The 9,317-nt window shown below is 42.7% G+C and overlaps 1 long non-coding RNA gene across 1 annotated transcript; it reads left to right on the top strand.

Annotated features, from left to right (window-relative positions):
* The first annotated feature begins 5,970 nt into the window (after nt 1–5,970).
* On the top strand, nt 5,971–8,291 carry LOC142658888 (uncharacterized). The gene is made up of 4 exons (XR_012850214.1): nt 5,971–6,159; nt 6,783–6,872; nt 7,394–7,485; nt 8,138–8,291. It is a non-coding gene; the product is annotated as an uncharacterized LOC142658888 (long non-coding RNA).
* Nucleotides 8,292–9,317: the final 1,026 nt, after the last annotated feature.

Here is a 9,317-nt window from a genome sequence, read left to right as displayed (position 1 = left end):
TGGAAGGTGGGGAGGAAAACACGAAAATGAAAATCTGAAAAAGGGCTGCGGCGGGAAGGGGTTAAGGATTGACGTTCCTCTACCGCCATCTACTGGTCAACCAGCTGTAGCACACCAAATCAAATGTTCATTTTGCTACCCCTCCATACTATGTTTATAGGGTCCAGCGGCCACATGATAGCCCCTCCCAACACGACATTCGCATCTTGTCTACATCTTAATTATAACTATGTAAAATGGCGTGAAATAAAATGGCGCTATATAATTATAGTAATGAGAAGGTCATGTGTTCACTATTTATGGCAGTAACTGCTGCTATACTGCATTATTTACCATCGTTTTATGACAGTTTTACGGCGTATGATGATGATGTCCTAAATCTGAGGCTCCGGTCCAAGTTCTTCTGTCAGAAATATAAAAGGAATTATAGTTAAAGGAGAAATCCAGTCCTGTCGTCTGAACCGGTCACATAATCATATGGAGGGCCACAAGGTTGGGCCCCTGATCGTTTTCATGACCAGCGCCATTGATTTCTAGGGCCCATTGCTATGATCACACTGGCGTCATGACTTCCATTTATAACAGATCCATTGTATGACGGACGCTGCGCAATTCTTGACCTCAAAAAGTGACAGAAACGCCAATGTGAACAGATTAAACGTAAAATAAATGTGTTTCACCTGCATTAAACCGCACAGGTAAAAAAACATCGCAAACCGCAGCAATTCGTGGTAAAACCAATCGCGTTTTTTTTTTGCTGCGCTTTTGATGTGATTTCCACTGCGCGGCCAAAAAAACATCTCATCTAAATGCACCCTAATGTAAAGCGCAGCACCGTGCTAAGGAGGAAGCTGCCAATCACACTGTCCCAGCACTGTCATAGTTATAGCGCCCCCTGTAGTATTGTCCCAGCACTGCCATAGTTATAGCGCCCCCTGTAGTATTGTCCCATCACTGCCATAGTTATAGCGCCCCCTGTAGTATTGTCCCAGCACTGCCATAGTTATAGCGCCCCCTGTAGTATTGTCCCATCACTGCCATAGTTATAGCGCCCCCTGTAGTATTGTCCCAGCACTGTCATAGTTATAGCGCCCCCTGTAGTATTGTCCCATCACTGCCATAGTTATAGCGCCCCCTGTAGTATTGTCCCAGCACTGCCATAGTTATAGCGCCCCCTGTAGTATTGTCCCATCACTGCCATAGTTATAGCGCCCCCTGTAGTATTGTCCCAGCACTGCCATAGTTATAGCGCCCCCTGTAGTATTGTCCCAGCACTGCCATAGTTATAGCGCCCCCTGTAGTATTGTCCCAGCACTGCCATAGTTATAGCGCCCCCTGTAGTATTGTCCCAGCACTGTGATAGTTATAGCGCCCCCTGTAGTATTGTTCCAGCACTGCCATAGTTATAGCGCCCCCTGTAGTATTGTTCCAGCACTGCCATAGTTATAGCGCCCCCTGTAGTATCTTCCCAGCACTGCCATAGTTATAGCGCCCCCTGTAGTATTTTCCCAGCACTGTGATAGTTATAGCGCCCCCTGTAGTATTGTTCCAGCACTGCCATAGTTATAGCGCCCCATGTAGTATTGCTCCAGCACTGCCATAGTTTTAGCGCCCCCTGTAGTATTGCTCCAGCACTGCCATAGTTATAGCGCCCCCTGTAGTATTGTCCCAGCACTGCCATAGTTATAGCGCCCCCTGTAGTATTGTCCCAGCACTGTGATAGTTATAGCGCCCCCTGCAGTATTGTCCCAGCACTGTGATAGTTATAGCGCCCCCTGTAGTATTGCTCCAGCACTGCCATAGTTATAGCGCCCCCTGTAGTACTGTCCCAGCACTGCCATAGTTATAGCGCCCCCTGTAGTATTGTCCCAGCACTGCCATAGTTATAGAGCCCCCTGTAGTATTGTCCCAGCACTGCCATAGTTATAGCGCCCCAGTAGTACTGTTCAATCACTGTGATAATTGAAGCGCCCGGTAGTACTGTCCAATTACTGTGATAGTTATAGCGCCCCCTCTAGTAATGTCCCAGCACTGTGATAGTTATAGCGCCCCCTGTAGTATTGTCCCAGCACTGTGATAGTTATAGCGCCCCCTGCAGTATTGTCCCAGCACTGTGATAGTTATAGCGCCCCCTGCAGTATTGTCCCAGCACTGTGATAGTTATATCGCCCCCTGTAGTATTGTCCCAGCACTGCCATAGTTATAGCGCCCCAGTAGTACTGTTCAATCACTGTGATAATTGTAGCGCCCGGTAGTACTGTCCAATTACTGTGATAGTTATAGCGCCCCCTCTAGTAATGTCCCAGCACTGTGATAGTTATAGCGCCCCCTGTAGTATTGTCCCAGCACTGTGATAGTTATAGCGCCCCCTGCAGTATTGTCCCAGCACTGTGATAGTTATAGCGCCCCCTGCAGTATTGTCCCAGCACTGTGATAGTTATAGCGGCCCCTGTAGTATTGTCCCAGCACTGTGATAGTTATAGCGCCCCCTGTAGTATTGTCCCATCACTGCCATAGTTATAGCGCCCCAGTAGTACTGTCCAATTACAGTGATAGTTATAGCGCCCCCATAGTATTGTCCCATCACTGCGATTGTTATAGCACCCCCGTAGTATTGTTCCATCACTGCGATAGTTCTAGCGCCCCCATAGTATTGTCCCAGCACTGCCATAGTTATAGCGCCCCCTGTAGTATTGTCCCAGCACTGCCATAGTTATAGCGCCCCCTGTAGTATTGTCCCAGCACTGCCATAGTTATAGCGCCCCCTGTAGTATTGTCCCATCACTGCCATAGTTATAGCGCCCCCTGTAGTACTGTCCAATCACTGTAATAGTTATAGCGCCCCTAAAGTATTGTCCCATCACTGCGATAGCTATAGCGCCCCCTGTAGTACTGTCCCAGCACTGTGATAGTTATAGCGCCCCCTGTAGTATTGTCCCAGCACTGCCATAGTTATAGCGCCCCCTGTAGTACTGTCCAATTACCGTGATAGTTATAGCGCCCCCGTAGTATTGTCCCAGCACTGCCATAGTTATAGCGCCCCCTGTAGTATTGTCCCATCACTGCCATAGTTATAGCGCCCCCATAGTATTGTCCCACCACTGCCATAGTTATAGCGCCCCCGTAGTACTGTCCAATCACTGTAATAGTTATAGCGCCCCCAAAGTATTGTCCCATCACTGCGATAGCTATAGCGCCCCCTGTAGTACTGTCCAATCACTGTGATAGTTATAGCGCCCCCATAGTATTGTCCCAGCACTGCCATAGTTATAGCGCCCCCGTAGTACTGTCCAATCACCGTGATAGTTATAGCTCCCCCGTAGTATTGTCCCAGCACTGCCATAGTTATAGCGCCCCCTGTAGTATTGTCCCAGCACTGCCATAGTTATAGCGCCCCCTGTAGTATTGTCCCATCACTGCCATAGTTATAGCGCCCCCTGTAGTACTGTCCAATCACTGTAATAGTTATAGCGCCCCTAAAGTATTGTCCCATCACTGCGATAGCTATAGCGCCCCCTGTAGTACTGTCCCAGCACTGTGATAGTTATAGCGCCCCCTGTAGTATTGTCCCAGCACTGCCATAGTTATAGCGCCCCCTGTAGTACTGTCCAATTACCGTGATAGTTATAGCGCCCCCGTAGTATTGTCCCAGCACTGCCATAGTTATAGCGCCCCCTGTAGTATTGTCCCATCACTGCCATAGTTATAGCGCCCCCATAGTATTGTCCCACCACTGCCATAGTTATAGCGCCCCCGTAGTACTGTCCAATCACTGTAATAGTTATAGCGCCCCCAAAGTATTGTCCCATCACTGCGATAGCTATAGCGCCCCCTGTAGTACTGTCCAATCACTGTGATAGTTATAGCGCCCCCATAGTATTGTCCCAGCACTGCCATAGTTATAGCGCCCCCGTAGTACTGTCCAATCACCGTGATAGTTATAGCTCCCCCGTAGTATTGTCCCAGCACTGTGATAGTTATTGCACCCCCGTAGTACTGTCCCATCACTGCAATAGTTATAGCGCCCCCGTAGTACTGTCCAATTACTGTAATAGTTATAGTGCCCCCAAAGTATTGTCCCATCACTGCGATAGTTATAGCACCCCCATAGTATTGTCTCATCACCACGATAGCTATAGCGCCCCCGCAGTACTGTCCAATCACTGTGATAGTTACAGCGCCCCCATAGTATTGTCCCATCACTGCAATAGTTTTAGCTCCCCCATAGTACTGTCGCAGCGTGCCATAAACATGACAGCAAGAGTGCCCCCATAACAATGACAGCCACAGAGTCCCCATAACAGTGGCAGTCACTGTGTTATATAATGTATTACTGTTGAGTAGTGAGACATTTTTAGTTGGCGTTTTGACATTATTATTTTACTATATTTTCTATAACGTTTCCTTCATAAGGGCAGAATAGATTGTTGGAGACACTATAGAGAGATTATCTTATAATAGGGATCCTGCGGCTGCCAGAGCCGATCCAGTTATACCTGAAAACTGCCTCTAATTATATTATTGCATTATATTATATTATATTACATCATATTATACTATTATATTACATCATATTATATTACATCATATTATATTACATTATATTATACTATTATATTACATCATATTATATTACATTACATTATACTATTATATTACATCATATTATATTACATCATATTATACTATTATATTACATTATATTATATTACATCATATTATATTACATCATATTATACTATTATATTACATTATATTATATTACATTATACTGTTATATTACATCATATTATATTACATCATATTATATTACATCATATTATACTATTATATTACATTATATTATATTACATCATATTATATTACATCATATTATACTATTATATTACATTATATTATATTACATTATATTATATTACATCATATTATACTATTATATTACATCATATTATACTATTATATTACATTATATTATATTACATTATACTGTTATATTACATCATATTATATTATATTACATTATACTGTTATATTACATCATATTATATTACATCATATTATATTACATCATATTATACTATTATATTACATTATATTATATTACATTATACTGTTATATTACATCATATTATATTATATTACATTATACTATTATATTACATCATATTATATTACATCATATTATATTACATCATATTATACTATTATATTACATCATATTATATTACATCATATTATATTACATCATATTATACTATTATATTACATTATATTATATTATATTACATTATACTATTATATTACATCATATTATACTATTATATTACATTATATTATATTATATTATACTGTTATATTACATCATATTATATTATATTACATTATACTGTTATATTACATCATATTATATTACATTATATTATACTATTACATTACATCATATTATATTACATTATATTATATTACATCATATTATATTATATTACATTATACTATTATATTACATTATATTATATTACATTATACTGTTATATTACATCCTATTATATTATACTATTATATTACATTATTTCATGATATTATATTACGTTTGTATTTCTCATTGTGTTATAACAGTTTATACTTCTGCTATTTCAATGCCTCGTCTCGCCGCAAACTCGCCTTGTGCCATTTAGCTGCAGTTTCTTCATGAACAGAGACTTTATTGTTATTTTGCATCATAATTTAGCTCTTTTTTTTGTTTTCCACCCGTTCTGCAACTACAATCCCCATCATGCCCTTAACTAGGAAGCCATGTACTTCCCGAGCGGCTGACCGCTTACACTACTCCGCCACTAGGGGCAGTGTGAGCCGCAACTCTGCGCCTAGACGTCGCCCAGCATATTTATTCATCAGCTCCCGCCGCCATCTTGTGGCTGGCACTTGTTCCGCCAACGTGATGACGTCATCCGCTGCCGCGTCTGGTATAAAAGCCTTGTCCTGAGCCGTATTCGGTCTCTCCGCCTCACCCTACAATCCCCTGCCATCCTGTTCCGGGTGTGCGGGCTCCGGCGAGACCTGGGCATGGCTGAGCTCAGGGGCCTCTACAGAGTGAATGTCACCCACGATGTCCGGGTGGAGAGTGCAGCATATCATGGCTATGTGGATGCCATCACATGGGTGAGTTATATATGGGTCATGTATAGCCCCCTCCTCGTGTCTATTTGGGGGTGCCCATGCTTATTTCTACCTGTAACCTAGTTTACCATTAGTGGGGTAAGACCTACTTTAATCCTGAGGTCCTCCAGACCCTCTCAGGTGGTCACCAGTGGGAGTGGACCCCGGGTGCTGCGTTGTAATGGTCACCAGTGGGAGAGAGGACCCCGGGTGCTGCATTGTAATGGTCACCAGTGGGAGAGAGGACCCCGGGTGCTGCATTGTAATGGTCACCAGTGGGAGAGGACCCCGGGTGCTGCGTTGTAATGGTCACCAGTGGGAGAGGACCCCGGGTGCTGCGTTGTAATGGTCACCAGTGGGAGTGGACCCCGGGTGCTGCGTTGTAATGGTCACCAGTGGGAGTGGACCCCGGGTGCTGCGTTGTAATGGTCACCAGTGGGAGTGGACCCCGGGTGCTGCGTTGTAATGGTCACCATATCATGCCTGTTGGGGGTTGTTGTTCAGCTGATTGCACCAGTTGTGGACTAGGGGTGCAGGGCTGGAAGTTGCCCTGATATAATGGTGTGAGGTGAGTGTCATGGAGGAAAGAACTTCCTTCCTTCATGTAATATTCTTTTGTCCCTTAGGTGAGTCCGACATGAGGTGGAACCTGATCCATAATGGAGTCTCTGTGGCCCTTCCATTTCCAGTGTGGCCCTCATCTGACTCTCAATGAGGTTAGTAATGGTCTTCCCTTCCGGTAGGAATCCAGTGCCCACATTTCTTAAACCGATGGTCCTACGTTGGCTTGACCCATAGTTTTTCCCCCTTTGAAGTTTTAAGCCCGACCCATCATAGAAGAACCTCTTTAGTTCCCATATGTCGTCCACAAAGGGCTGATCCTCTAGACCACGTGGTGTCTACGCCCCATGAGGTCTGGGGGCCTATAGATGTGGGCTCTTTACGCTGGCGGTGGTTTGAGTTCAGGAACCCATAGACTTGATGATCTGAATTCTTGTCTAACCTTTGAGGAGACCATTTTGTTCAAATTTTTTTTTTTTTCCCCTCCGTTGCTTGGGCTCAACCTTGGTCCCAATGACTAGACTACACTTTCTGAGTGTTTCATAAAGAAACAGTTTCCATAAGCTGACACTCCTGCAATTATGATGGGACCAAGGAACCCAAAGCATTCAACCTTTAGTGGTGGGCTCCCATGGAGGGCTTCCTGTTGACTTTTATTTTATTTTTTTGTTCTCAGGCAATGGTGAGAATTGCGGAAGACTAACGTCCTGTAGATGTCTGACGAGTCCCTCACCCTCATTCTTCATGTCTTCTAATGGGAAGGAATAGGTGAGAGATCATCCTGGCTCCTAAGCTCTCCAGTATTTTGAGCTGCTGCCCTCCGGTGGAGGCTGGATGGTTTTACGTTTATTTATGTTTTTGATGATCATCCTATAAGAACTCCACCTAGACATAATGTACTGTAGTCTTCTCATGTTGTAGCTGCTCTGATACATAGCGTAACAATTGTCATTTACCAGCCTCCCCTCAAGGTGGTGGGTTCTAGACTAGGTAAAAAAAGAGAACCTGTGGTTAAACTTGACTCTCTGGTTGCAGGTTGGTGATCCCATGGTCTCTGACTTGTAGGATCATTGTTTGAATAAGAATCTTGCAATGATGAGACTTCTGTATGCCAGCTGATGCTCCCTGCTGAAACTCAGAGGCTGTTACTGAGCAAGATTTTTAGCTTAGTCCTTCTAATATGTCACCTACACGAAGTCATCCCACCTGTGGGGGCAGTGCAGCCAGTCCTACACATGGCGGGCTTCATGTCTGGTCTATGCCCATACAGAGCAGATGTGAATCTCGCAGATAGACTCCATGTCTTGAGGGCATGACCATTTATGGTGACCACTTGGCTACTTCTGTTGGCCTTTAAGTGACCACTTGCCCATATCCATTACTTCCTGATGTATAATACAGTGTCTGTTCCTCTTTTCAGATTTGATGGCACTTTACAAGCTTGGTCTGTTACTTTACACCTGTGGTGGTGAAATAATATCCTATGGAAGCTGCGTGGCTGATGACCCTCACAACCAAAATGGAGATATTTGGATTTCAGTCTTCACTACATTCAATAAAAATACTTACCTGAAGTTTGAGTGTGAATCCTGTCTGTTAATGGGTGGGTTGAGAAGGGTTAAAGCAGACATCGTTCTTTAGTATACTCGGGTAGGTCATCAGTGGTGTAGAAATTACTAATTTATCTACCGCCGCACTCCCCTGAGGCTTTTTAGGGTCTGTTCTTGCTCTGCCTGCTTTTCTCTACCCTGTGGGAGGGTCTGCAGCTTGTCTGTCTCTAACCCTGTATAAGATGTAATGTAACCTGAACACTCACTTCTGGGGTTCCCTCTTGGACTATGCTTGAACCCAGTGTTCTAATGGGTGGAAGGAGCCGAAACAGGACTTGCAAGTCCTAATACAGGCACCACACTGCCCCTGTATACAAGAATATAACTACTATAATACTGCCTCCTATATACAAGAATATAACTACTATAATACTGCCTCCAATATACAAGAATATAACTACTATAATACTGCCCCTATATACAAGAATATAACTACTATAATACTGCCTCCTATATACAAGAATATAACTACTATAATACTGCCTCCTATATACAAGAATATAACTACTATAATACTACCCCTATGTACAAGAATATAACTACTACAATACTGCCCCCTATATACAAGAATATAACTACTATAATACTGCCCCCTATATACAAGAATATAACTACTATAATACTGCCCCTATGTACAAGAATATAACTACTATAATACTGCCCCCTATATACAAGAATATAACTACTATAATACTGCTCCTACATACAAGAATATAACTACTATAATACTGCCCCTATATACAAGAATATAACTACTATAATACTGCCCCTATATACAAGAATATAACTACTATAATACTGACCCTATATACAAGAATATAACTACTATAATACTGCTCCTACATACAAGAATATAACTACTATAATACTGCCCCTATATACAAGAATATAACTACTATAATACTGCCCCTATATACAAGAATATAACTACTATAATACTGCCCCTATATACAAGAATATAACTACTATAATACTGACCCTATATACAAG

This window comes from Rhinoderma darwinii, chromosome 8, assembly GCF_050947455.1.
Source record: "Rhinoderma darwinii isolate aRhiDar2 chromosome 8, aRhiDar2.hap1, whole genome shotgun sequence".
NCBI lineage: Eukaryota > Metazoa > Chordata > Amphibia > Anura > Rhinodermatidae > Rhinoderma > Rhinoderma darwinii.
This window is presented reverse-complemented; position numbering and strand designations above follow the sequence as displayed.